The sequence below is a fragment of the Paroedura picta genome, chromosome 1, assembly GCF_049243985.1.
Source record: "Paroedura picta isolate Pp20150507F chromosome 1, Ppicta_v3.0, whole genome shotgun sequence".
Classification (NCBI taxonomy): domain Eukaryota; kingdom Metazoa; phylum Chordata; class Lepidosauria; order Squamata; family Gekkonidae; genus Paroedura; species Paroedura picta.
Window position 1 is genome coordinate 120,468,062 of NC_135369.1, and position 25,000 is coordinate 120,493,061.

The following is a 25,000-nucleotide window of genomic DNA, read 5'->3' on the forward strand; positions in this document are numbered from 1 at the left end:
AGGTGTCTGCTTCTAACCAACATCTACATATGCCTTAAAAGGGCGGCAGGCTTTGTTTCAGAGAGGAGGATATTTCTTTTTCACTTCAGGTGTCAAAATGTCCAAGTCCGTTTCCCTTGCCACCAGCCCTGACCCTATGGCTTTGTCATGTCGAGCAGCAAGGAGCATAGCTAGCATTTGGCTTGCAGGGATCCGATGCGCTGAGTCAGGACATCCCAGCCCTGCCAAGCTCCTCGTAGCCATAGGGGGACATGTGCCCTCCCCTCCCCTCCCGAATCTGCCAACCAATCTGTGGCAGGGTTGGCATCTGTTACACTTCGCTTCCTTTCCGCCTCCCTCAGGAGCAAGAGAGGAAGCGCGCCGAGCCGCCGGAGGTGGCCAACCTGACAGCGAAGCGGCAGACCCAGAAGAGCACTTGGCAAGGGCGACGAGTTGCTCGACTCCCGCGCATCCTGGGGCGACAGGCGGGGAGGGAGCCAGGCAGCAGCGCCCCGCGGAAAACGGCTCCGTCTCCCTCCTCGCCATTCCCGTCCTCGCCAGGCACCTGCGCCGCGCTGGGCGGCTTCCCGTTTCGCCGCGGACAGCCCTGCGGGAGTGAGCGGCAGGCTGAGCTGGTGGGAGTAGGGGGCAAGGCTGGCTGGCGGGTGCCGCCGAGACAGGCTAGGGGAGGAGGAGGAGGAGGAGGAGGAGGAGGCGCCCGGGCTGCTGGGCGCGGGCCGCTGATGTGGTGACTGGGCCACGGGGGGTGGAGAACGGCGTCCAAACAGCGCCACAGGGCGAAGCGAGGCGGCGGCGGCGGCGGCGGCGTGTGAGGGGCGCGCGAGAGAGACGCGCCTGGCGATGTTGGTGGCTGCCTGGCCAAGGCGGAGGGAGGGCGAATTCGCCGCCTGGAACTCGGGAGAGTTTGTCTGCTGCGGGTGGAACTGAGGCGAAGAATGTGCTCCCGCCCCACCTCCTCCTCCTCCGCCTCGCGCTCCTGCTGCTGCGCCTCACAAGCCGAGGAGGCTGGAAGAGAAGGGAGTCCGGCTGCCGCCGCCGCCACCACCGCTACTGCTGCCGGGCGCGCTGTGCCTGCGCCGCGGGAGCGAGCCCTGCCGCCGCCGCCGCCGCCGCCGCACCTGACTTCAGCCGCTGTGGGATGTGCAGCAAACGCCTCCCCCTGAACTCCACTACTTCTCCCGGGCGCTCTCCAGCTCTTCTTCGGCGCCCAACAGCTTCCCTCCTCGGCTGTCATCGGCTTCTGCGGGGAAACCTCCCAGACCCTCCGCCCGATGCCCGGTAAGCGCCAAGCAGGGTCGTCGTCAGCGGGAAAACGTGCTGCGGTGGGTGAGGCAAGGATAAGGGGAAGCACGCGAGCGGGTTAGGAGCCCGAGGAGCATCGCTATCTCCCCCCCCCCCACGCCCATGTCCACGTCCCCCCCCCTACTCCCCCCTTGCGCAGGACTCTTCGCGGCTGGGCTGGGGCGAGCCCGGGGTTCTTCGTGAGCATCGAGCGCGCAGCGGCGCCCTGGCAAGCGGGGGCTGGGGGGGGGGGGCTGGGGGCCGCCTCCTGGCACGGCGAGGGCAGCCTGGGGGCGTGCGGGCGCACTTTAGGGGACTGCACCGGCTCGCGCTGGCCATACAGGCGCTCGGCGCCGGACCGGGCTCCGAGCTGCGGTGCTCCTGTGCCCCTGAGCGGCCGCCCCTTTGTATTCCGCGGGACTTGCGGCCGAAGAGGCGTCGCGAGGGCTCGGGAAGTGGGAAGGCGTCGGGCGTTTTCTGCGGCGGCCGGTCCGGGCACTGCCGAGGGCACCGTTCAGGCGTGAGCTGGCTGGCAGAGGGCTGGGCTGTGGCAAAGTTCCGGGCTAGCCAGTGGTTCGGCGGTGCAACGTTCGTGCCGGGTTTGCCGAGTTGCTGACCCCGTGCTTTGGCACCCGCAGAGAAGCTTCTGCTATTTGGGGCTGTGGAAGGGTGAGGGGCAGCTTGTACTACCTGCACCTGAAAGTGGGCGAGGTTCTCCAGGTAGGAGCGACTTTGCTCACGGGAGAGAAGACAGCAGTACCACCCGAATACTCCTCCTGGGATCCCCTTGGTGCATACACTCCAGTGGGCATTTCTACATCCAGATCAAGGAAGCATCGGGTATGAAAAGTCATCAACTCCCTTCTCCTCCTCCTCCACCGCCCAACCTATCTCTTTTCACCCTGTGTTTAATAACGTGCTGTAACTGTGATATATTGATCCCTTAAGGGAAGCCTTAATATTTGCAAAATGTTTTATATCAAATTAGCACCAGGCTTCATTTAGCCAGGGATTCTCACCTCCCCCCCCCCCCCCCCCCATTCTTGCAGATTTATGATAGCTCTGGCTGACAAATGTCAGAGACATTGGTTTCAGGAGTGGGTGAGGAGCGCTTTCTCTGGATTTTTCTTTCTTTCTTTCTTCATACTGCTTGGCATGATTTGTGAGAAACATATGAAACCGGTAATTGCTGGAGATTTTTTAATGGGTTTTGCTAAGCGATTTCAATATTTCTCCTTGAGTTTAGAGGGAAGTGCTTTGACAATAATGTCCTTTCATGTTTCACTTCGAAAGCCTGCTCATCCTAAGCTTGTTCTTGTGGAATTGGAAAGTGCATAAGCATAAGGATGTTAGTGGGTGAAGACATCAGCCCCCTCTTAAATACTTTCTAGGGAAAAAAGCATAAGAGACTGGAAAGCAATAAAATGCAATGAATTATTGTAAGTTTTAAAAATAAGGTTAGATGTTACAGGAAAAGAAAGACTTTGAACTACAGTGGTCACAATCTAGAAACCACTTAAGTCAGAAGCAGTACCACTGACCTCTGTAAGACTACTTGATTAAGCAGTCAGTAGATTAGATAATGTGCCTTTTAATTTTCCAGCAGATTTTGTCAGATTTATCAAAGAATAAAAAGTGCAATTGTTTTCTTTCCTGAAAAGAAGGAAAAGTGCTGTTGGAGAGAATAGATATGACCAGGTTGCCAGTGTGGTTAAACTCTGTGTACACAAAATAGTTCACAATTGGGGCCTGACCCAATGCCCATAGTAAAGATTACTTAAATAAGCATGTCAGTTGTGAACACTGCTGGTTTAGAAAAGACAGAAAGTTACCTATATATAAACATACATAGCTTGCTAATTTAAATGCTTTGTGGCTTGCAAGATACTGGCAAAAAGCATAGATGTCCAAGATGCCCTGAAATAATAGAGGCTAGTATTCCATTATATGTTTTCACAGTTCTGTTTTTTTAGTAGTCATTCATGATAATAAGTACTATATATACCATTTCAAAGTAAATTCAGCAGCAGAGATTTGGTTTTTTAAAAAAGAAACTTTGTTCCTTTCAGACTTGAGATTAAGTTCTTTGGGACAATAATATAATAATATTATAAAGATACAATAAAGCCATCAATTTTAATTGTTATAGTCTAGAAGAAATAAAATTAGAAAGTAGATTTTATTCTTTTTTCTCCAATACTTAATTAGATGCATATGAGAAGCTGATTCCCTCCCCTCCCCCCCCAAAATTATACTGTATGTCATAGTATTATATGCCAGATTTCATTGAAAAGTTGTATGCATAGCTGGTACCATTTTATCCTAAGGCAGTTTATACATGTGTATTATACATATTTTAGCATATATTTTGCCAAATCAGTTGCTATACAGCTTAGGAGTCTTCATTTGATTTTAGTAAACAGTTTAGTTCATATCTATGTTGTATTACTGATCAAATGTCTTAACCTTGAAGTAATAAAATAAATGGCTTAACACATGCCTAATACCACTTCTTTACAGCTGGTACTTTCCATGAAATGCATACCAGTGTAAATTGGCACTATATTTAAAGCAATCTCTTGGTTTAGGATAGACATCCATCAATATTTGAAGGATAGTAATCTGAATCATGCCTTTCTTAGGTGAATTTCCTCCTCCAAATGATATATGGGTACTTAAAATGCTTGATTATTCTTCAGAAGCACATATTCTTGGGTTTAAGTTCTGTTGATTTTAATACAGGATACCATATTTCCACATAAGTATGATTAAGATCAGGGGGATCAGATTATTCTTGGGTGTCTACTTTGACATTCCGCCTGTTAAACGAACATTTTAAAGGACTATTTCTATATGCATATTATTGTGAATATATTAGAACACATTCCTTAACAAAGTATGGTTTGGAAAATAAAGTATCTTGCCTGGATCCAAAATACAGTTGGAAACTCCATCTAGATTTCAGTTCCCTGTACTATTGGAAAAACCCACTTCTAAAACTTGGAGGACATTTAAAGGCAGCTTCTAATGCAGGAGGAAATGCAGCCTGGAAAAATACACAGGGGAGGTGTATTGTATTATCTATGCAGAGCTGCCCGAGAGTTTCTCTTCCTGGCCCTTGAAATTATGTTACAACAAAAGTATTGCATGCCTCTGAAGTGAATCACATTTTATACTTCTGCACAGAGAATATAGCAGTCAAAAGAGGTATTACAGAATTATGCATATGAGAATGTAATACATTTGAATACTAAACTATGAAATGTCATGTTAAAAACACTGGATTTCTCAGTTTTTCTCAAGGAGAACATTGCTTTAGTTGTGTTTATACGTGCATGTCCACATGCATGCACACAGAAAGCTATGTTGGGGTAAACAATGCATACTTCATCATGAAAAGGTCTCTCAGGGTGAGGGACTTGATAAGTTTTAAAATATAAGTTGTGAAAGAAAAATACAGTGAGGTTATTCATCTGCAAGTTTTTTTTTGTTTGGCTCAGTAAATTCTCTAGAAAAATTCACATGGAAAATATCAGATTTCAAAATCTATGTGAGCAGGATCATGGTATCTAACTGAAGAACCTTTCCAAGAAAACATGTGGGAAATGCTTTTCTGATGTAATGTTTGTCCTAGATCCATGGAAATCATTTTAACAAACTCCTGGGGAAGACATAAAATGTTACAGAATTGGTTTACCCTAAAGCTTTGAATCCCTAGAGAAGCTTTCCAGTATGACAAATGCCAATATGACATTAGGCAGATCACAATGGGTCAAATGATTTTATAAGGTTCAGTGTTGTTTGTTTTAAGAAAAGTCTGTTAATTGAAGAAAAGTTGTCACACTCATGCTGCTTTATTACCTAGGATACCAATCATACTTTGTTGACATTATATACTTCAATGGTATATATGATTTCTGTAACACACAATCACTGTTTCTCTGGATTTGAAATGCAATGGGATGCTTTTAGAGAAAAAAAATCTAGCTCTCCATCTGGTGGGAATTAGATAAAGCATTTCCTTTTTATTGTATAAAAAGAGCAATGTTCAATCTATTCTTCCCTGGTAGAGAGGATATATATCCATTCAAATTGCAGCAATAAAATCTTGTAACTTAATGGCTGGAATAATCTTGAATAATTGTGTGCATTTGTTGTAGTCTCAAAGGACAGTCATAAATATAGTGGTTATGCTGCATTATAGTAGAATCTTTTGGAAGACAGATAACTTGAAATTACAATTTGGCAAATCTATGAAGAATCTGTGCATACAATAAAATGTTTGACTAGGTTTCTAAATGTAATTTCTATCAATAAGGGAAAAATTGTGTGCTTCTCCAAGACAGAGTTTGTATAGACATGAGCAAAGGTGGCAGGAAGATATCTAATTTGGTTTTGCTATAGATTTGCTATAGGTGTATTGTGGGCCAGCACAAATTACTCTAGTCTCCCACCCAAAGCTATTTTAAATCAGGTGTAATTAGAATATATTGCATGAGGTTATACTTGAGGTGTAAACATTGTTAGGGCATGTTAAGATAGTGTTTTCAGTCTTCTTTGTTTGATGTTTATGTCTCAAACTGGAAAAAGGTCAGAGTTCAAACGGATTAAGGAGGTATATTTTTTGCATCTTGCTATTTAGAGTGCATAGAACATTCAGGGTCATGCAATCACTACCTTCGGTGCTGGGCTCCAAAAGAGAAATCAGTGAAGAATGATGGTGCAGAGGTGTGAGGACAACAGTGGCTGTATTTGAGAGGTGCCCAAACCTGGAATTTTTTTGGTTCTTTAATGGTCAATGAAAGAGCTAAAGTTTGGTGCTACTGTAATCTTAATTTGGCTGTTCTGCAGTATTTTAGTAGAATTTTTGGCCCATGGAGTGTTTTATATTGTTCCAACTGATTTAATTACTCCTGATGCATAAGTTGTATCTAGTATTACATAATTAATGAAACAAAATGCATGTAAAAATCCCAAACTGAGTGCAAAGTATTTTCTTCGTCTTTCTGCAGTGTTTAACTCCTAATTTTAAATTAAAACAATCTGCTTATCATTCAGTCATCAATATCTGTTTATTTATAAAGCTTGTATGCCACCTTTCTGCCCTTACAGGCAACTAACAATTTAATAGATACATAATAAGGCTACATTTAAAAACCATTAAAATAAGATACCCCAAAACACACATAATTAAAACAATTAAAAAGCAGAGTTAAAATATCCAGATGACTTCACTGATGGGTTTGTGTAGCTGTTAAAGACCATAGAGGACAAGATGGAACTTTGCTGGATCCCCTAGTATCATGTCCTCAAATCTACATTCCAGGTGGGACCAGAATAAGACACTGACCCAATCCCAGCCAAGATAGGTGGTCCAGAAGGATAACAATCATGATACCACTGTATTTTTATTAACTGATGTTACGAAAATAAAGTGTAATTAATTAATGGTATCAAAATTGTTGTTGTTGTTGTTGTTGTTGTTGTTATTATTATTATTATTATTATTATTATTATTATTATTATTATTATTATTATTATTATACCCGCCTCCCCCCGAAGGCTCGAGGCGGCTTACATAACCCCGACCCCTAAAACCATAAAATGACAATAAAAACCAATAATTTACAGTAATGGCAACAGTGATGGCGTAATCTACTCATTTGCTCTCCGCATCCTCAACTACGGAGGGGGGTGACGCTCTCTACCGCCAGTTTGTGAGGGGGGGGCTGATCTTCTTTCCGCCCGGCCTCAGTTATAAAATTGCTGAGAGGTCCAGGAGAATCAATAGAGTCACACTTCCTCTGAGTGTCTCTCAGCATTAGTCATCCACCAAGACAACCAAGGCTGTTTCAGTAACATAACCATGGCTAAACTCAGATCAGAAGAGACATAATCAATTTGCCTCATTTAGGAAAGCTTGGAGTTTTCAGTCTAAGCACTTTGCTTAGGAATAGAACTTTTGAGATTATCTTTAAACAGCCCGTGGCGCCACGGGCGCCACGGACTAAATAATTCGTTAAGCCCCCTTGAGGTGGGCTTTGTCCGTGATGAGGAAGGGTCCGGGTTGGACCCTTCCTCACGACTTTGCGCCTGCCGATTGGTCCCTCCGATTCCCAGTTGCTCCCAGTTGCTCCCGGCCTGACGCCACGAGAGGCGCTTTGCGCCTCTCGCCGTGTCAGCCCGCTGCCCCAGGGAGCCCCCGGCAGTCGCGCGAAGCGCGGCTGCGGGGGGTTCCCTGCCTGGCGGACTGACGCGGTGAGAGGCGCTTTGCGCCTCTCGCTGCGTCAGCCCGCCGCCCGACGGAGCCTGCCTGCCTGCTGCCCAAAGAAGCCTGCTGCCGCCGCCGCCGCCAACCAGCCCGCCGCCGCCGTCGGTGAGTCCTAGCGCCCGCTGCATTTAGCTGCAGCGGGCTTGATTACTAGTTCAATAATAATTGAGCTGGGTTAATGGTATGCTTTTTAAAGACTGGTTGTATCACAGCCTGTTTTAAGGATACCCCCTCTCTTTAGGAGCTTTAAGTACCTTTCAGACCCAGCCAGTCTCCCTCCCCTCCAGGAAGACTTAAGTAACCAGGAAGGACACAGGTCAGTGGTAGGCCTCAAGCTTCAAAGGATCCTGTCCACATCCTCACACTGAATAAACTGAATGTTATCACAAAGCATTGGACAACTAGGCATCCTGGCACTATCTGATCCTGTCACAGCTAACAAAGTCCAAGTCAAAATGGATGTCAGAGACTTGCAAAGTGCTGAACAAACTTGTCCCAGCAGGTCAGTGAGTGGTCCGTCTCCTCCTGTAGGCCACTTCCAACGATCCTCTGACCACTAGGAACAGCTCCACTGGCCTACATTGTGCTGCACTTGTGGTGTAAAAATGTTGTTTCTTTGCCTCCATTATTGCCATATAGTAAAATGACCTTCTGCCCATGTCTTATTTGATTCAACTATCACCTCAACTATCACTTAGTAATCTCTCTTGACTTTTTTATCACCTGCAGCCCCTCATTAAATCAAGGGCCTGGGCTCTAACATTTGTGACAGTACATGGGAGTGATCATAATGAACTGGGTAATTTCCATGTTCCAGGACATAGACATGAGCACTAACCATATCAACAAGAAAATACCTGGAGCCATCAAAGCTATTTGGATCCATCTGGCTCTGATGACTGATCATATTAATAGACTCCCCTATCCCTGCAGTGTTGTGGCATCCCTGTAAGTCTAAACCCAAACAGATAGTGATCTGTTTGTGGTAGTCTAAACCAATAGTTCTCAACTTGGGGGTCGGGACCCCTTTGGGGGTAGAATGAACCTTTCACAATGGTTGAGGTAGGGCAAGCAGCTTGGCCAGGAGGGGGGGCTCCATCCACACACATACCTTGTGGGGTAGATTGAGATAGAGCGTTCGTCTGTCTGCAGCAGTGGAAAAGAGCAAGATGGGCATGGTGGGACAAGCGGCCAGAACTGAACTGATAAACCTGAGGGGAAAAAAACAATTTATATACAATCATGATCTTCGTGCCATTGATCAGTTTCAGTTTAATTGCTGTGAAAGAACACTTGCATAATTTTATGGTTGGGGGTCACCACAATACGCGGAACTGTATTAAAGGGTTGTGGCATTAGGAAGGTTGGGAACCATTGGTCTAAACAAAAACAGATAGTGATCTGTCATCAATCTTCTACTCTCAGATCACATTCCTACTGCCCAGAACAAAAGGGCATATGAAGAGTGTGAAATGCAGCACATGTAGGACCTAAAGCAGGCCCATGGTTGTTTAAAATATTAATTATGATACATACAATAAAATATTGGATAGTGTATTTATAGATGCTTGCTGAATGTTCATAGAATTCTGAAAGAATAGTGCTTAATGAAAATAATATTCCCCTTGTCAAAAGGCATTTAATAAAACATAGAAATTGTACAGTAACATTGAGGTAAAATAGCAAAATATATATTTTTTCAGAGATTTCTATTGTAGAGGATTTCTATTAATGGAAGAAGGACTACACACAGATACATCAAGGCAGACCAGTGATTTTCCATTTCCCAGGAGTAGCATTTCAGGAAGAATTGCGGGCTACATTAGAAGAAGGAAGTTAAGAAAAAGTCCTGTTTCAATGACAGAACTCCTTCTGTCTGTGGATACTTTTGACAGGATGCATGTCATTTTATTTATAGGACAGAAAATTCCAAACTGTCTGAACACACCATTCCTAAAGTCTTACTGAATCCATTCCTGGAGCCTTGGGCTCTTCTTATATCCTAATTTGCAAGTGATTTTCCTGAGTCATCAACATTCCAAAAGACAGATCAGTTAGGAGAGGTGTGCATTGGGTGGAGGGAATGCTTAAATCTTCAAGCCCTGAATACCAGGATTCACTATTACTGGCATAGTGGTCAGATTGTTGGAATAAGCTAGGAGACCCAGATTTGGATCCTCATTCTGTCATGGAATTACTTGGTCATCATTGGGGTTGTTGTTGTTAGGTGCAAAGTCGTGTCCGAACCATCATGACCACATGGACAATGATCCTCCAGGCCTTCCTGTCCTCTACCATTCCCTGGAGTCCACTTAAGTTCGCACGAACTGCTTCAGTGACTCCATCCAGCCAACTCATTCTCTGTCGTCCCCTTCTTCTTTTGCCCTCGATCGCTCCCAGCATTAGGCTCTTCTCCAGGGAGTCCTTAATTCTCATGATGTGACCAAAGTATTTGAGTTTCATCTTCAGGATCTGGCCTTCTAAGGAGCAATCAGGGTTGATCTCCTCTAGGACTGACCGGTTTGTTTGCCTTGCAGTCCAAGGGACTCGCAAGAGTCTTCTCCAGCACCAGAGTTCAAAAGACTAAATTCTTTGACGCTCAGCCTTCTTTATGGTCCAACTTTCACAGCCATACATTGCAACTGGGAAGACCATATCATTGATTAGATGCACTTTTGTCTCTGCTTTTTAGGATGCTGTCTAGATTTGCCATAGCTTCCCCCCCCCAGAAGCAAGCATCTTTTAATTTCTTTGCTGCAGTCCCCATCTGCAGTGATCTTGGAGCCCAGGAAAATAAAATCTGTCACTACCTCCATTTCTTCCCCATCTATTTGCCAGGAATTGAGAGGGTCGGATGCCATGATCTTAGTTTTCTTGATACTGAGTTTCAAGCCAACTTTTGCACTCTCCTCCTTCACCTGCATCAAGAGGCCCTTTAGTTCCTCTTCACTTTCTGCCATTAGAGTGGTATCATCTGCATATCTGAGGTTGTTGATATTTCTCCTTGCAATCTTAATACCAATTTGTGACTCATCTAACCCCGCCTTTCTCATGATGTACTCTGCATACAAGTTAAATAGGCAAGGAGACAGTATACAGCCTTGCCAAACTTCTTTCTCAATTTTGAACCAATCAGTGATTCCATGCCTGGTGTCACTGTTGCTTCTTGACCTGCATATAAGTTTCTCAAGAGACAAATAAGATGCTCTCTTTAAGAACTTGCCACGACTTGTTGTGCTCCACACAATCAAAGGCTTTAGCATAGTCAATGAAACAGAAGTAGATGTTCTTCTGGAACTCCCTAGCTTTCTCTATCATCCAGCGTATGTTGGCAATTTGATCTCTAGTTCCTCTGCCTCTTTGAAATCCTACCTGTACTTCTGGAAGTTCTCGGTCCACATATTGCTGGAGCCTAGCTTGTAGGATTTTGACCATAACTTTGCTAGCATGAGAAATGAGTGCAATAGTGTGATAGTTTGAACATTCTTTGGTGTAGCCCTTCTTTGGGATTGGAATGTAAACTGACCTTTTCCAATCCTGTGGCCTCTGTATAATTTTGCCACCTTTTTAAAATCTCTTCTGCTTCTGTGAGGTCCCTACCATTTTGGTCGTTTATCATACCCATCTTGCACTAAACATTCTCTTCATATCTCCAATTTTCTTGAGGAGATCTCTCGTCCTCCCTATTCTATTGTTTTCTTCTATTTGTTTGCACTGTTCATTTAAAAAGACATTCTTATCTCATTTACCTTTTCTCTGGAATTCTGCATTCAATTGGGTGTATCTTTCTCTTTCTCCCTTGCCTTTCACTTCCCTTCTCTCCTCGGCTATTTGTAAAGCTTCCTCAAATAGCCATTTTGCTTTCTTGCATTTCTTTTTCTTTGGGATGGTTTTAGTTGCTACCTCTTGTACAATGTTGCGAACCTCCGTGCATAGTTCTTCAGGCACTCTATCTATCAGATCTAATTCCTTAAATCTATTTTGTCACCTCTACTGTACATTCGTCGGGGATATGATTTAGTTCATACCTGAGTGGCCTAGTGCTTTTCCCTACTTTCTTCAATTGAAACCTAAATTTTGCAACAAGAAGCTGATGATCTGAACCACAATCAGATCCTGGTTTTATTTTTACAGATTGTATAGAACTTCTCCATCTTTGGCTGTAGAGCACATAGTCAATCTGATTTCTGTGTTGACCGTCTGGTGTTGTCCACATGTAGAAGAAGAAGAGTTTGTTCTTATATGCCGCTTTTCCCTACCCGAAGGAGGCTCAAAGCGGCTTACAGTCGCCTTCCCATTCCTTTCCCCACAACAGACACCCTGTGGGGTGGGTGAGGCTGAGAAAGCCCTGATATCACTGCCTGGTCAGAACAGTTTTATCAGTGCCGTGGCGAGCCCAAGGTCACCCAGCTGGCTGCATGTGGGGGAGTGCAGAATCGAACCTGGCATGCCAGATTAGAAGTCCGCACTCCTAGCCACTACACCAAACTGTAGTGGTAGAGTCGTCTCTTGGATTATTGGGAAAAGAGTGTTTGCTATGACCATTATATTCTCTTGACCTTTGCCCTGCTTCATTTTATACTTCAAGGCCAAACTTGCCTGTTATCCCGGTTATCTTTTGGCTTCCTACTTTAGCATTCCAATCCCCCATGATGATAAGCACATCATTTTTGGCGTTGCTTCTAGAAGGTGTTGTAGGGCTTCATAGAACTGATCAACTTCATCCTCTTCAGCAGCAGTGGTTGGGGCATAGACCTGGATTACTGTGATGTTGAATGGTTTGCCTTGGATCAAACTGAGATCATTCTGTCATTTTGGGGATTGTATCCCAAGACTGCTGTTCCTACTCTTCTATTGATTATGAAGGCTACTCCATTTCTTCTGAGAGAATCTTGCCCACATTAGTATACCTGATGGTTATCTGAATTAAATGGTCATCTGAATTAAAATGGTATTGGAGTGTTCATTTTAGTTCACTGATTCCTAAAATGTTGATGTTCAGTTTTGTCATCTCTTGTTTGACTACGTCCAGCTTACCTTGATTCATGGATCTGACGTTCCAGGTTCCTATGGAATAAAAGTTTTTACAGCATCAGACTTCTTTTCACCACCAGTTACTTCCACAACTGAGCGTCCTTTCGGCTTTGGCCCAGTCGCTTCATTCATTCTGGTGCTACTCGTACTAGCCATCTGCTCATCCCCAGTAGTATACTGGATACCTTTTGACCCGAGGGGTTCATCTTCCAGCATTATTTTGCCTTTTGGAACTGTCAGAGTTTTCATGGCAAAGATAGTGGAGTGGTTTGCCATTTCCTTCTCCAGTGGATCACCTTTTATCAGAATTCTCTGCTAAGACCTGCCCGTCTTGGGTGGCCCTGCATTGCATAGCTCATATCTTCACTGAGCTATGCAACCCCCTTCACCATGACAAGGCAGCGATCCTTGAGGGGGATAAAATTGAGTAAATAAATAATGTTGGCATTTTCTCACACAAACTTGAATTACCGTATTTGCCGGCATATAAAATGACTGGGCATATAAGACGACCCCCCAACATTTCCACTCAAAATATAGAGTTTGTTACATTACATTACAGTACTATGGGCCACTATGTGCAGCTATGTCTATCCCAACTGAAGTGCACCCAGCATATAGGACGACCCCCCCACTTGGAGGCATGTTTTTCAGGGGGGGAAAAGTAGTCTTATACGCCAGCAAACATTGTACATATTTTTGGGAACCAAATGTCACCTCTCAGTTTAAATAGCTGCTGGAATTTTATCTCTCATCTTAGAACAACCCACAAACCATAACAGTTTAGGTTAATAGCTTGGAATGTTCAAAATCCTTTCATATATTGATTAGATTTTCTCTGAAGTCATGTGTTCCTTCAGAATTCAGCAACAGATTCATGTTCTGGGAGAGTTGTTAGTTTTCTTTTGTTTCCTATGTCATATTATTATTAGATTTATTCTAAATGTGATATGTACTGGAAAAGCATTTTGGATTCTAGAGTTTGAAAGTAGCAAGAATTCATGCATGAAATTTAGAAAATCTAATCAAAACAAAAACAAGTTGAAACCTTTTTTCTTTGAATATTTTAAGGTAAAATTTATTTGAATGAGTTTGTAAATTACTGCAATTAGTATAAGATAAATTAGCTCCAACGGTATACTTTCTTATATAATGGCATATCTGTACCTAATTTTCTTTAGATACAGGATGGAGTGCAATATGGAAAAGTGAAATCAAGCTTCTGTTAGCCAATACTTTCATTTTCACAGAGAAATAAATTGTATTGTGATGCATATATATTCTGAGACCTTGACAGGCCCAATTCTGTGCACAAATGTAGCACATAATTAAATTTTTGTAGAGTTAAAGTTCGTATTGTAAAGACAACTTAACTATACAAGAAAAATTCTATTATTATATTCATACTAGAAAAAAAGCCCATTTCTAAGAGTGCGGGCATAGGTCGAGGCCCCCGTACCTGGGAGCTTGCTGGGCAGCTAGTGGGGACAGGCGGGTAAGTGGCGTGGCATGGAGGTCGGGTGGTGCGGGCAACGGGGGAGGGAAGGGGTCTAGGGAGGGTTGGGGGGTTGGCTGGCAGCGGGTGGGTATCAGTGTGTGGCTGGGTGGGTTTTTGTGTCTCGTGAAGCGGCAGCGGGTCGGGAAGGGGTCTGGGGAGTGTGTGCGTGGCTTAGCGGGTGGCAGCTGGGCGCAGCAGTGTGTGCATGGGGGGGTCTTTGTGTCACCGGCAGCCACGGCGGGGCAGGAAGGGGGCTGGGGATGGAGGGGGTAGTAGGACATACCCGTTAGTGTGGTGTTGGGGGTGGCGGAAAAGGAGCAGGGACGCCGCATCTTTGACGCGGTGTCCGTGCTCCTTTACTGAGGGTGATGGGAAGGAGTCCCCTGGCGGGCGAGGCTGTGCCGCTTGGGGCAAGAGTGGCACCCTTAAAGAGTTTTTATCACGGACAGAGCCCGCCCTAACTCCTCCCCAATAGCCCTTATGGCTTTATTTAATCCACTCTACAGGAGCGGTTAAAGATTATGTATAATTTGCATGGAAGTAACAATTTGCGGGGGGGGGGGAGGTGTCAGAGACAGACAAGCACAATAACAGCATTCCTTTTCTATTCAGATCACAAGGTAGCACCATGTTTAGCAGAGTTTCTTCCTATAAATACCCAATATTGATTTATGCCCTTTTGGACCTGTATTGATTATATGATTCCATTGCATGTGCACAGTATTACTATCTTGCAGAGTGTAGTCAGATTAACTATCCCACTAATAATTAAGTTTAATTAAGATGAAAAAACAAGAATATTCCAATTTCCTGTGTTCTTATATCAGCCTGTTGACAGCTTCTGCAGTAGAAATAGTTGACTATGTGTTGTAGTTATAGGTGTTTATGGGGTATTCACACAAAATAGGCACAGATAGATCTCTTTAAACACCAAAAAAGAATTCAGAGAAAGCTTTTTCTATTTGTTTTCATGCAAGACTGAAAGAGTGTTTATATAACAGAGACCAAACAAGAACTTGATGAAAGTCTAAACACAGCAAAACATGGGAATGACAGCAGGCTTTTGGTCTGTGAGATTAACAACACAATGAGATTCAGCTAGAGAGGATAAGAAGGAGCATGTTTACCCTCACTTGTACAGTTTCAGTGCTGTACTGCAGCGGTCCCCAACCTTTCTGAGGCTGGGGACCGGCAGGGCATCGGGCTGCACCTGCGCAGACCGCGCCCGCGCATCGGGCCGCACCCGCTCGGTGTGGAAAGTTACTTCTTTCCTTACATGTGGAAAGTTACTTCCTTCCTGTGTAGTGCCACCATTTCAGGAGATCTCCCCCCCATCCCCATAGTGATAACTGTCTCTTGAATGCCAAGAGCCAGGTCTGCCTTGAAGTAGGGCCAGTGCCAGATTTAATGAAAAGAGGCCTCAAGCTATTCCAGTCTCCCACTCACCCTCACAACTAAAGGATGATAGAAGAGTCAACAGTGGTTAAACAAAATTGATTAAAGCTGAGGATAATGACAGATCCGTAGAATTCCACAACTCATAATTCCTCCTCTAAAATGCATAAGATTTTATTGTTAAACTCCATAGTGATTGAATAATGCATAAATGTTAAAATTAACGCAGTGAAAAACTTTTGCAATAACCAAACTTTTTATGGAACATTTTGTGGAATAAGCAGGAATTTTTAGGAAAATGAAATGGTAGGTTTACTGATATTTTCTCTTTTTTAAAAAACTTGAGATTACAAATTTAACAGCCTGGGAAGTATTAACAAAATGATCATGACTACCTGATAGTTAGACGCTGATCCTATGTTATGTTGTCATTAATCAATTGGTCTTAAAATACACATTAGGAGAACAAGAAACTACAATCATCAAATACACCAAGACTAAAAATGTTTTTTCTAGTGTTCTTCATAGCAAAGTCATCCAAAAATTCATCAGAATTTGTTTGTCATAAGTTCCCTAATTTTAAAAAGCAACTCTCTTTAAGACAAGTGAATGAATTTGAAAACTTGATTATATCACAAAAGCTTTGGACACATAACATTTACCCAATAGCACTACCAAAAAAAGAGGATACTTAACAGATTAAATGGAAGGAGAAAATTGGTGATATTTTGGATGAACAGAAGTGGTATTTTATTTTCACAAAAGATTTAAATTTTACAATGTTTATCATTTAGAGAACTTTTAAAGATGATAAACATGTGGCAACTAACTCCTTATAAAATACAAAAAAGGTTTGAAATGAAAGCAGAGGAAAGTTAATGTTGATTTTGCAGAGAAGAAAAGGCAGATTTTTCTCATACGTGGTGGGTCTGTATTAGAGCTAAGCTTTAGTGTGAGAAAGTTATTAAAATAATTTTGATAAATTTAGAAATAGGGATACCAGAGATAGTTTTATTAAACCAAACTGAAAGGAGAATGTCTTTCTGTGGTCCTCCATATGTTAAGTGCAGCAAGGATGAATTAACATATCAGAAGAACAAAAATATAGAGAGATTTCACAGTATCTGGGAACCCAGTATGCTAAGAATGGAGAAGGCATTCAATGGACTAGATTTTGATGATAGAAATGTTGGACTTGTTAAATATGTTTGTCTGAAGAAGAGTGCATGCACATGAAAGCTCATGCCTTGGATAAATCTTTGTTGGTCTTAAAACGTGCCACTGGACTCAAATTTTGTAATGATTTTAAACCATTATTTTATTAGTGTAAATTTTGTAAACTTGTGTTGATTATCTGTTTTTTTATATAGATGGAATATTGCTCTTAATAAATTTAATTTAAAGAATCTGTCTAAGTTTGTCACTTTCAGTGCACAGACCGCTCAGGGCAGACAACCTCTCTTGACAATGTGGCCCACAACATCATTGTGGCCCTTAATTCATTTTTAATTATTTCGAGTCTTGAAAAAGGCCTCTCTCCTGAGCAATTATCATTATACTAAGAAAGCACAAGATTACTTCCATATTGCTTTCATCTGATTTTTTTCCTTGTATATAATTTGATAAAGGTCTGTATGAGACAGAGTATTCTTCCTGTAGCTTTGTCTCTCATACAAGTGAAAGTGTAAAAGTGCATCAGTAAGTTTCATGTCAACATCTTCTCAGTATGTTTCCTTCAACCATCCAACACACTGCTGAATTTCTTTCTTAGATGATGCCAGATTAGCAAGAAGGGAAAACATTTGTGCAACATCACTTGAATCTGTCACGGTAGACAGTAGCTCTTTAAACTGGCTTGAAGTGCATCTAGGAATGAAGGATTTTATCCTAAACATGTCACTTGAAGAGAGTTTATCCAGAGCATCAGGACCAGGTGCACTTCCATCATTTCCTTGCCATTTCCTTACTCTTTGCCTCCTTGTGACAGCTCTGCAGCTGACATTTGGCAAGGTGGTTTTTGCTTGTTGCTCAGGCTCTCCAAAATCTTCTCTAATTTTGCTGTAAAAATCCTGAACTGTGCAAACTTACATAAGTATTCAATAGTTCTGATTTCTGGATAGCTTTGCTAACGTTGTAAAAATAACGTAGCACACAGGTGCAAAAATGCAGCATAAACACAAATTTCAGTGCTTCCATTTTCCACAAAAGATTGTTAGCTTGAAGCCTGGTATCACCCTTCTCCATTAGCATCTGAATACAAATTACTGAGGGCATCAGTGATAGCACTGTAACTTTTAAAAACAGCTTCCTGTGGCTTTCCCACCTAGCGTTAGAAGAAGAAGGGAGAAGGGAGAAGGGAGAAGGGAGAAGGGAGAAGGAAGAAGGAAGAAGGAAGAAGGAAGAAGGAAGAAGAAGAGAGTTAGTTCTTATATGCTGCTTTTCTCTACCAGAAGGAGTCTCAAAGCAGCTTACAGTTGCCTTCCCTTTCCTCTCCCCACAACAGACACCCTGTGAGGTGGGTGACACTTTTGACTGAAGTTGCAAAAATGATTTCAGAAGTGCTCATAAATGTCATTGATCAACAACCAAATAGCCTACCAAATTTAAAGAGTGGCTAGCACATGGAATAAATCTTGCAGATTTGTTTTTTTTCCAATGCTTTTTTGCTCCATATCACTGTACCTAACAGCCATATATGTGTCATTGCTGTAAGAGTGCCCTTGGCATTTTCTGAAGTCAATTTCAAGCTCAATCCATGAGTCAGGCATTAAGCCTGTTTTGTTAATTACAGTAAAGAAAGCAGCCAAAATAGGAGCCCACCAGTCTGGGAAGGTTTTAAGTAGCTCAGGAGGGATCGTATCAGGTCCTGGTGCTTTTCTAGGCTTTAGTTGATCAATACAAATCCTGACTTCGTCGGGCATCACTGGGTCCCAGTCTGGGTGTCTGATAGGTTGATCTCGGGGAGGTTACAGTAGCTTACTCTGTCCTCAGTGTTGGTTCATCATCAGATCAAGCTCAGTAGTAAAATGCTTAAACACTAAATCAGACATGCTTTCTCCTGAGTGGTCTTTTAGCTCATAGAGAGTTAAAAAATCTCTCATTCATTAATTATAGTCCAGTGGCACCTTTGTTGGTCTTAAAGGTGCTAGTGGACTCTGATTTTATTGTGCTACTTCAGACTAACACGGCTACTCATTTGAATCTATCATTCAATTGTATTAAGGTGGGGCTCTTGCAACTAGCAATATACATGAACAATATAACCCATATGTTCTTTTGTTTCCTAGGGCTGATCATAAATTATTATATACAATTTTCTGTATGATTTAGCAGGTCTTTTGCACACTTTTATATAATTCCATGTATTTTTTATATTTGTTAGAAGTTTGCTAGTCTATGACTGTAGTAAATTGGAAAACAATGTCTCCATGGGCCAAAAAGTTGGTTGTATCCTATCTAAAACTTTTCTGATGAAAGAGAATGAGAGTTTGGAAATGCTAATTTATTTTGTGCCATACTTTACATGATTTTCAAACAAAGATTAAGAAGATTTTAATGAAACTGGGTTTTCAGATCATTGCAGTTTTCATAGTTAATTGGAGTTATATATCCCAGACACACCATTTGAATCCAGAATATTTTAAAACATGATGGTGATGAGTGGCATTGTAAGACTATAGAATGTGAGGATATGATGTATATGAAAGGAAAGGAAATATAGAAGATACTAGAAATTAAGCCCGCTGCAGGGTAAATGCAGCGGGCGCTAGCGGGCCTGGTGAGTTGGGTGGGGCATCTTTGGGGTGTTTGCGGCCCGCACCCGCACACAAGGCTGGCCGCAGGGCATCCCGTGAGGCGGCGGCAGCTCCCCTACCCCCGCCGGCTCGCTGGCTACCTACGTAGCATTGGGCCAGTCTTCTGTTGGCGGCGTCTCCCCTGTCGCTGTGGCCATGGGCGCCGGCTGCACTGCGGCCAGTTCCTGAGGCATTGGCGCCGGCCGCTCCTGGCAGAGTGGGGTGGCGGCAACTTGTGGTGTGAGCGGGCCGGGCGGCGGCGGCAGCGCTGGAGCATGCACAGGCACTGGCTGCCGCCACCACTCGCGGAACTGGGGCCGCTGACCGCTGCTGGCTGTGTGGGGCGGTGGCGGAGGTGGTGTTTAAGTGGGCGTTGGCCCCGCCGCTGGTGTGTGCCCCGGTGCTGGATGCCTCCGGCGGACGCTCCAGCGTGGGCGGGGCATCGGTGAGGCGCGGCAACCTGTTCTGTCCAAGGTGAGGCAGGCAATGGGGGTGGCTGGCTGGCTGTGGGAGAACGTGGAGGGGGGAAGATTGGGAGGTGCAAAGCGCCTCCCGATTCGTCAGTCCGGCGGCAAGGGACCAATTGTAGTGCGGCTTCCAATTGGTCCCTTGCTGCCGGGCTGACAATCGGAGGGCGCAATCGGCAGGCGCTTTGTGCCTGCCGATTGGGCCCTCCGATTGTCAGTCCGGGGGAAGGGGCCTACCAGCACCCTTCCTTATCCCGGGACAGGGCCCGCCGACGGAGCCCTTACTGTTTTATTTTATCCAATCCATGAGAAGCGGTTAAAGATAAATGCACTACAGCCAGTTTGATTACTATTGAGTTATCCACTGTTGTACAGTTAACTGTCATGTTCACTCTTCTTTGCAATGTATTCATTTATTATCTGTTTTCATTTATTATATTATAATCATAAATTTTCAAACATTCGTAAAGCAAATACAGGCAAATATATATTTAAAAGTACAAGTACAATTTAAAACATCAACAGTAATAAAACTATATAACATGAACTGAATCAGGAAAAAATCCTCTCTCTGACATTGTGCAACACTAAGTCCATCTTAACACAGTCCGCGGTGCCGCGGGCACCGCGGGCTAAATAAAGCCGTAAGGGCTTAGTGGGAGGAGTTAGGGCGGGCTCTGTCCGGAATGAGGATGGGTGCCGATTGGCCCCTTCCTCCGGACAGGCCATTGGCCCGGCCAATTCCCGCCCTGCCGACAAGGAAGCAACTGCGAGTCGCGCGGAGTGCGACTTGCAGTTGCTCCCTTGGCTGGCGGCCTGACACGGCCCGCCGCTGCGCCGAGCTCTCCTCCTCCTCCTCCGCACACCCGTCGCCCAGCCAACCTCTGCACGCTCGCCAATGGCGGAGCGCAGCTGCTGGGGGCTCCCTGCCCGGCAGCCTGACATGGCCCGCCGCTGCGCCGAGCTCTCCTCCTCCGCTGCCCACCCATCGCCCAGCCAACCTCTGCACACTCACCAAGGGCGCTGGGCCTGCCGCGCGGCCTGCGCACCCACTCCAGAGGCCGGGAAGAAGAGGCTGAGGAGCCCTCGAGGAGCGCCCAGGGCAGCTGGCGTGACGGCGCTCTGAGGGACAAGGCGGCGTTGCCGCTGAGGAGAAGAAAAATGGCTCTCGGCTCAACCTCATGTCTACGGGACGGTTAGGCCATTCTGCGGGAGGGGGGGCGCTAACCGCTAGCGCCCACTGTATTTAGACTACAGCGGGCTTATTTACTAGTAAATAATAATACTGCTGTGCTGCATGGCTTTTTTGTAGGACAAGATATGGGCCTGGCTTGCTTGACAAAAACCTGGGTATGATAGTTTGAGGTATTGACGATTATTAACAGGAATAGCTGAGTGTCATCCACATATTGGTGACAACCCAGCTCAAGCCTCTAGATCAACTAGATGAGGGGGTGTATGTAGATGTTACATAACTTTGGAGAAAGTATTGCTCCCTCCAGTATCGCACAAGTGAGGGCCTGATGCTGGGTGGTACTCCCCCCCCCTAATGCCACATTTTTCTGAAAACCTGGGCCACTTTTCAATTTTTTAGAAAGATTTGCCTTGTCTGTTCACAGCTCTAGTCACCAGATTTAAGTAAACCAGGGGAGCACATTCAGTCTAATTGATCTGACCCCCCCCCCCCACCTCAATACCTTATTAATATTTTCTGGGTATTTTAAAACCCAATACAGCTTGGTGAATCTTGTTTCAGCAACCAGTTTAGTTAATATTGAATAAACCTGAAAATATTTGTTTTATTTGGGTTTATTCGTGGAAATGGAATAGCTGCTACTGGGGAGAGAGCTTTAAAGTTTAAAGGGTTACAAAGTTTCAAATGTATCTTTCAGCTCTCTCCTCTAGGGGTCTTTCCTGTCTTTTGCTCTGGTTTCCAGGGCAACAGAAAGGGTGAAGAGGCATCTCTGCAGATCAAGTGGAAAATCTACAACAAATCTTTACAGTGCTTTTGCAAATAGTGTTGCCTGGCAGGCTTGAAAGTTGCAAGGTTGTTGCTGGCTTCAAACAGTCACTGAGGATAGGTTGAACAAACAAACAAAAAGTCTTCCCCAGCTGGAAGAAGACAATATTAGAGGGAGTCAGATAAATCTCCCTGGGGATGCAGCTTCATAGTTTTGTTGCCATGACAAAAAGGCCCTTTATTGGGTTGCTGCCTGTCTAGCTGAAGGCCTCTAAAGACATCTGGCACATAAGATTCATATGGGAGAAGGTATCAGATATGTTGAGTCCAACGTATACAGGGCTGTAAGGATAAATACCAGCAGCTTAAATAGAGCCTGGAATCAAATAGAAAACCAATACAGATGGAACAAGACTAGAGTGATATGGTCTGCATTACTCACTCCTGTAAATATTAAGTCTGCAGCATTCTGTACCAACTGTAGTTTATGAACAATCTTCAAGGGCAGTCCAACATACAGCATATTGCAATGTCTACATGTTGTATAGGAATTGTCCAGGCTATTTCAAATCATTAATGGATCTTTTTATTTCTTCTTTTTATAATAATTCAAAACTTTGTAAATCATCCAAAATCATAAATCACAACCAAAACGGGTTCCTAGGTAAATAATATCCCGTTTTCCCAAACTTCCTCAGTGATTGTGATCCTTCGTATTTTCTTAATGTTTTCACTACTCCATATTAATTATCCCATGGGCTAGACTTAAAAGCATGATGAGCGGAGAGCCCATGGGACAATTAATATGGAATAGTGAAAACATTAAGAAAATACGAAGGATCACAATCACTGAAGAAGTTTGGGAAAACGGGATATTATTTACCTAGGAACCCGTTTTGGTTGTGATTTATGATTTTGGATGATTTACAAAGTTTTGAATTATTATAAGAAGAAATAAAAAGATCCATTAATGATTTGAAATAGCCTGGACAATTCCTATACATTTTGTTTGGACTGGAGTTACCAAAAGGAATTGACGGTTTGTTTGTAGTAATGTCTACATGTTACCAGAGCATGCACCACAGTGGCAAGATCTTTTCTACTCAGGAAGGACCACATCTGGCTCACTAGCTGAAAATGGAGAAAGGTACACCCAACCACTGTAGTCAACTGTTTGTCCAACAGGAGACCTGGGTACAGCTGCATCCCCTTTAAGGGGAGTGCAACCCAATCCAGAACAGACACTATTGAATTGTATGATCTCATTAGTGTTCACATACTTCATAATTAATTACAAGTTTAATATATTTTCAAGAGATCATAATCAGTACCTATATATCAGATGGGCATTAGGATAAGTATTTGGGGGTGATGGCTATGGAAATTTAAAAGATAATTGTTCCAAGGAAACAACAGTCTATTCTAATTTTTAACAGTGTATAAAACTGGGAGCATAGAATCTTTTTTTCAGTTAAGATAACTATGACTGTGATATAGCAGAAGAAAGGAAATGAAACACACACATTCTGAAGATAACTTACATGACGTCACCCTCCTGAATACTCTCTGCAAATAATCTGATATTCTACTTTGATTTTAATCATGCTACTTACTGAGAAGCAACTTTAGCTAAAATCAGTAGGATAGTGTTTCTAGGACTGTCCTGGAACACAAAAGGAATATAGTATAAGACAAGAACTGAATAAAATTGATGTCTTTAAAATCAAGATAGTTTAGGGATCCTAAATTTTACTGAGCAAATATACTTTCAGGAAACATGTGAAGAGTTAGCAGTTCATGCTTCTTTGCAGGAAAAAAAAGAGCTTTCATCCAAATGTCACTTTGATCTTCACTGAAGCAAAGATGCATCCCTGGATAAATTAACTGTTATGTAACCATGCAGCATTGCTCTGACAGGAGGTACCTCTTCTTTTTAAAGGGACCTACTTGAGAAGCTGATGGTAAGACAGGTTGTGGGTACTGCACTCCAATAGTCAGTGGGATCAAGTATCTCAGAGTTCTCTGAGGACTAGAGTGAGTTACATTGATATGTCTATTTTGATTGCATTTTATCAAATTTGAGTAATGGACTGTGAAGTGTTACATTTGTGTGATTTAAATATCTCAAACCATGCAATTGAAAATCTGTCCTGAAATTGAAATGATGATATATCATTAAAAAGTTCTGGTATGGAATTTTCACCTTCTTCATCCCTGAACACTGATGCTTCCATTCAACTAGGTTATGTGATGAAACACACAGGTGTCTTCTTGTCTCCTTAAAAAACAGCTTTAAAATGTTTCTGGAATTCTCAGGAGAGAAGCTTGTTGTACTCTAAAATTGGAACAGATTTTTAAATGTGGTTTTCGCCTCAATATGTTTTTGTAACAGGGACTCATAGCATGGTACTCCTACCTTCATGTCATTCAAAACAGTTAAATAGGATCATTTACAGGTACCTGTCAATGAAAAGAACTTGAATCTAGTTTATCTGTGTTTTTTCTGCTTTGTTTTTAAGTGAAAGAAGATGGCTTTATCATTTTGATGTGTCCTTGGAAGATGTATGCTTGTCTTTTTAGGGTGATCACTGGGGTGGGGGTGAGAGAAGTTTCTTAGTGCCCGGAAGGGAAGCCACTGATGAATTTGATAGCAGCTGAAAGAGTGGGAAACAGCCAGTGCAAAACAAAGCATGAAGAAAGAGAGGATATTTTTTTTAAGTACTCTGATACCTGATTTCAGATTGGACAACAATATGCAGAGTGACATTGCCCTTACTTAGAACGGGGGCTATGTGGGAGGATATAAAAGCTGGAGATATCAGAGTCCTTGTTATAGACCAGGCCAGGGCACAGTCTATTCATAATGATCAGAGAGAACAGATGGCTAATGGGTTTCAATCCATGCTGGAGAACAGTATGGTATATTCTGTGCTTAGTCCTAGTATCATGGCTGGGTGCCCAACACAATATGTAATGTAGAGAAAAAGATGTGCAGGTGAAGGCAAGGTCAAGTTACAGAATAAAACAGAGTGTTGAAGTAAGAAGATAGACAAGCCAGAAGAGTCAGCATCCCACTGAATTCAGAAAACTGGGATGTGAGAAGGCAGATAAAGAAGAAAGTAAAGTACAAGAAGCTGTGGCAGTACAAAGAAAAGCTGTGTCAGTTACAGGATAAAGCAGCAGGAGAAACAGCAGCAGCAACAACAAAATCTGTAAGTGACACAGCTGTGCCAGCAGGCATTATGCAAAGGGTGAAGTGGGGATACACAAAGCTTTGGAATGCCTGCAGGTGCTAAAATA

The 25,000-nt window shown here is 43.3% G+C and overlaps 1 protein-coding gene across 7 annotated transcripts in view; it reads left to right on the forward strand.

Moving 5' to 3' along the window:
* The first annotated feature begins 215 nt into the window (after positions 1–215).
* Positions 216–25,000, forward strand: part of HS3ST5 (heparan sulfate-glucosamine 3-sulfotransferase 5) — a 247,231-nt gene continuing 222,446 nt past the window's right edge. For 2 of the 7 annotated variants that reach the window (XM_077301627.1, XM_077301648.1), the window contains exon 1: positions 280–1,278. The gene's annotated coding sequence lies outside the window, so the exon portion shown is untranslated. Of the gene's footprint in view, positions 1,279–1,611; positions 2,122–25,000 lie in introns of those variants that run through there. The other 5 variants (XM_077301619.1, XM_077301642.1, XR_013225070.1 and 2 more) reach the window with 4 other exon arrangements.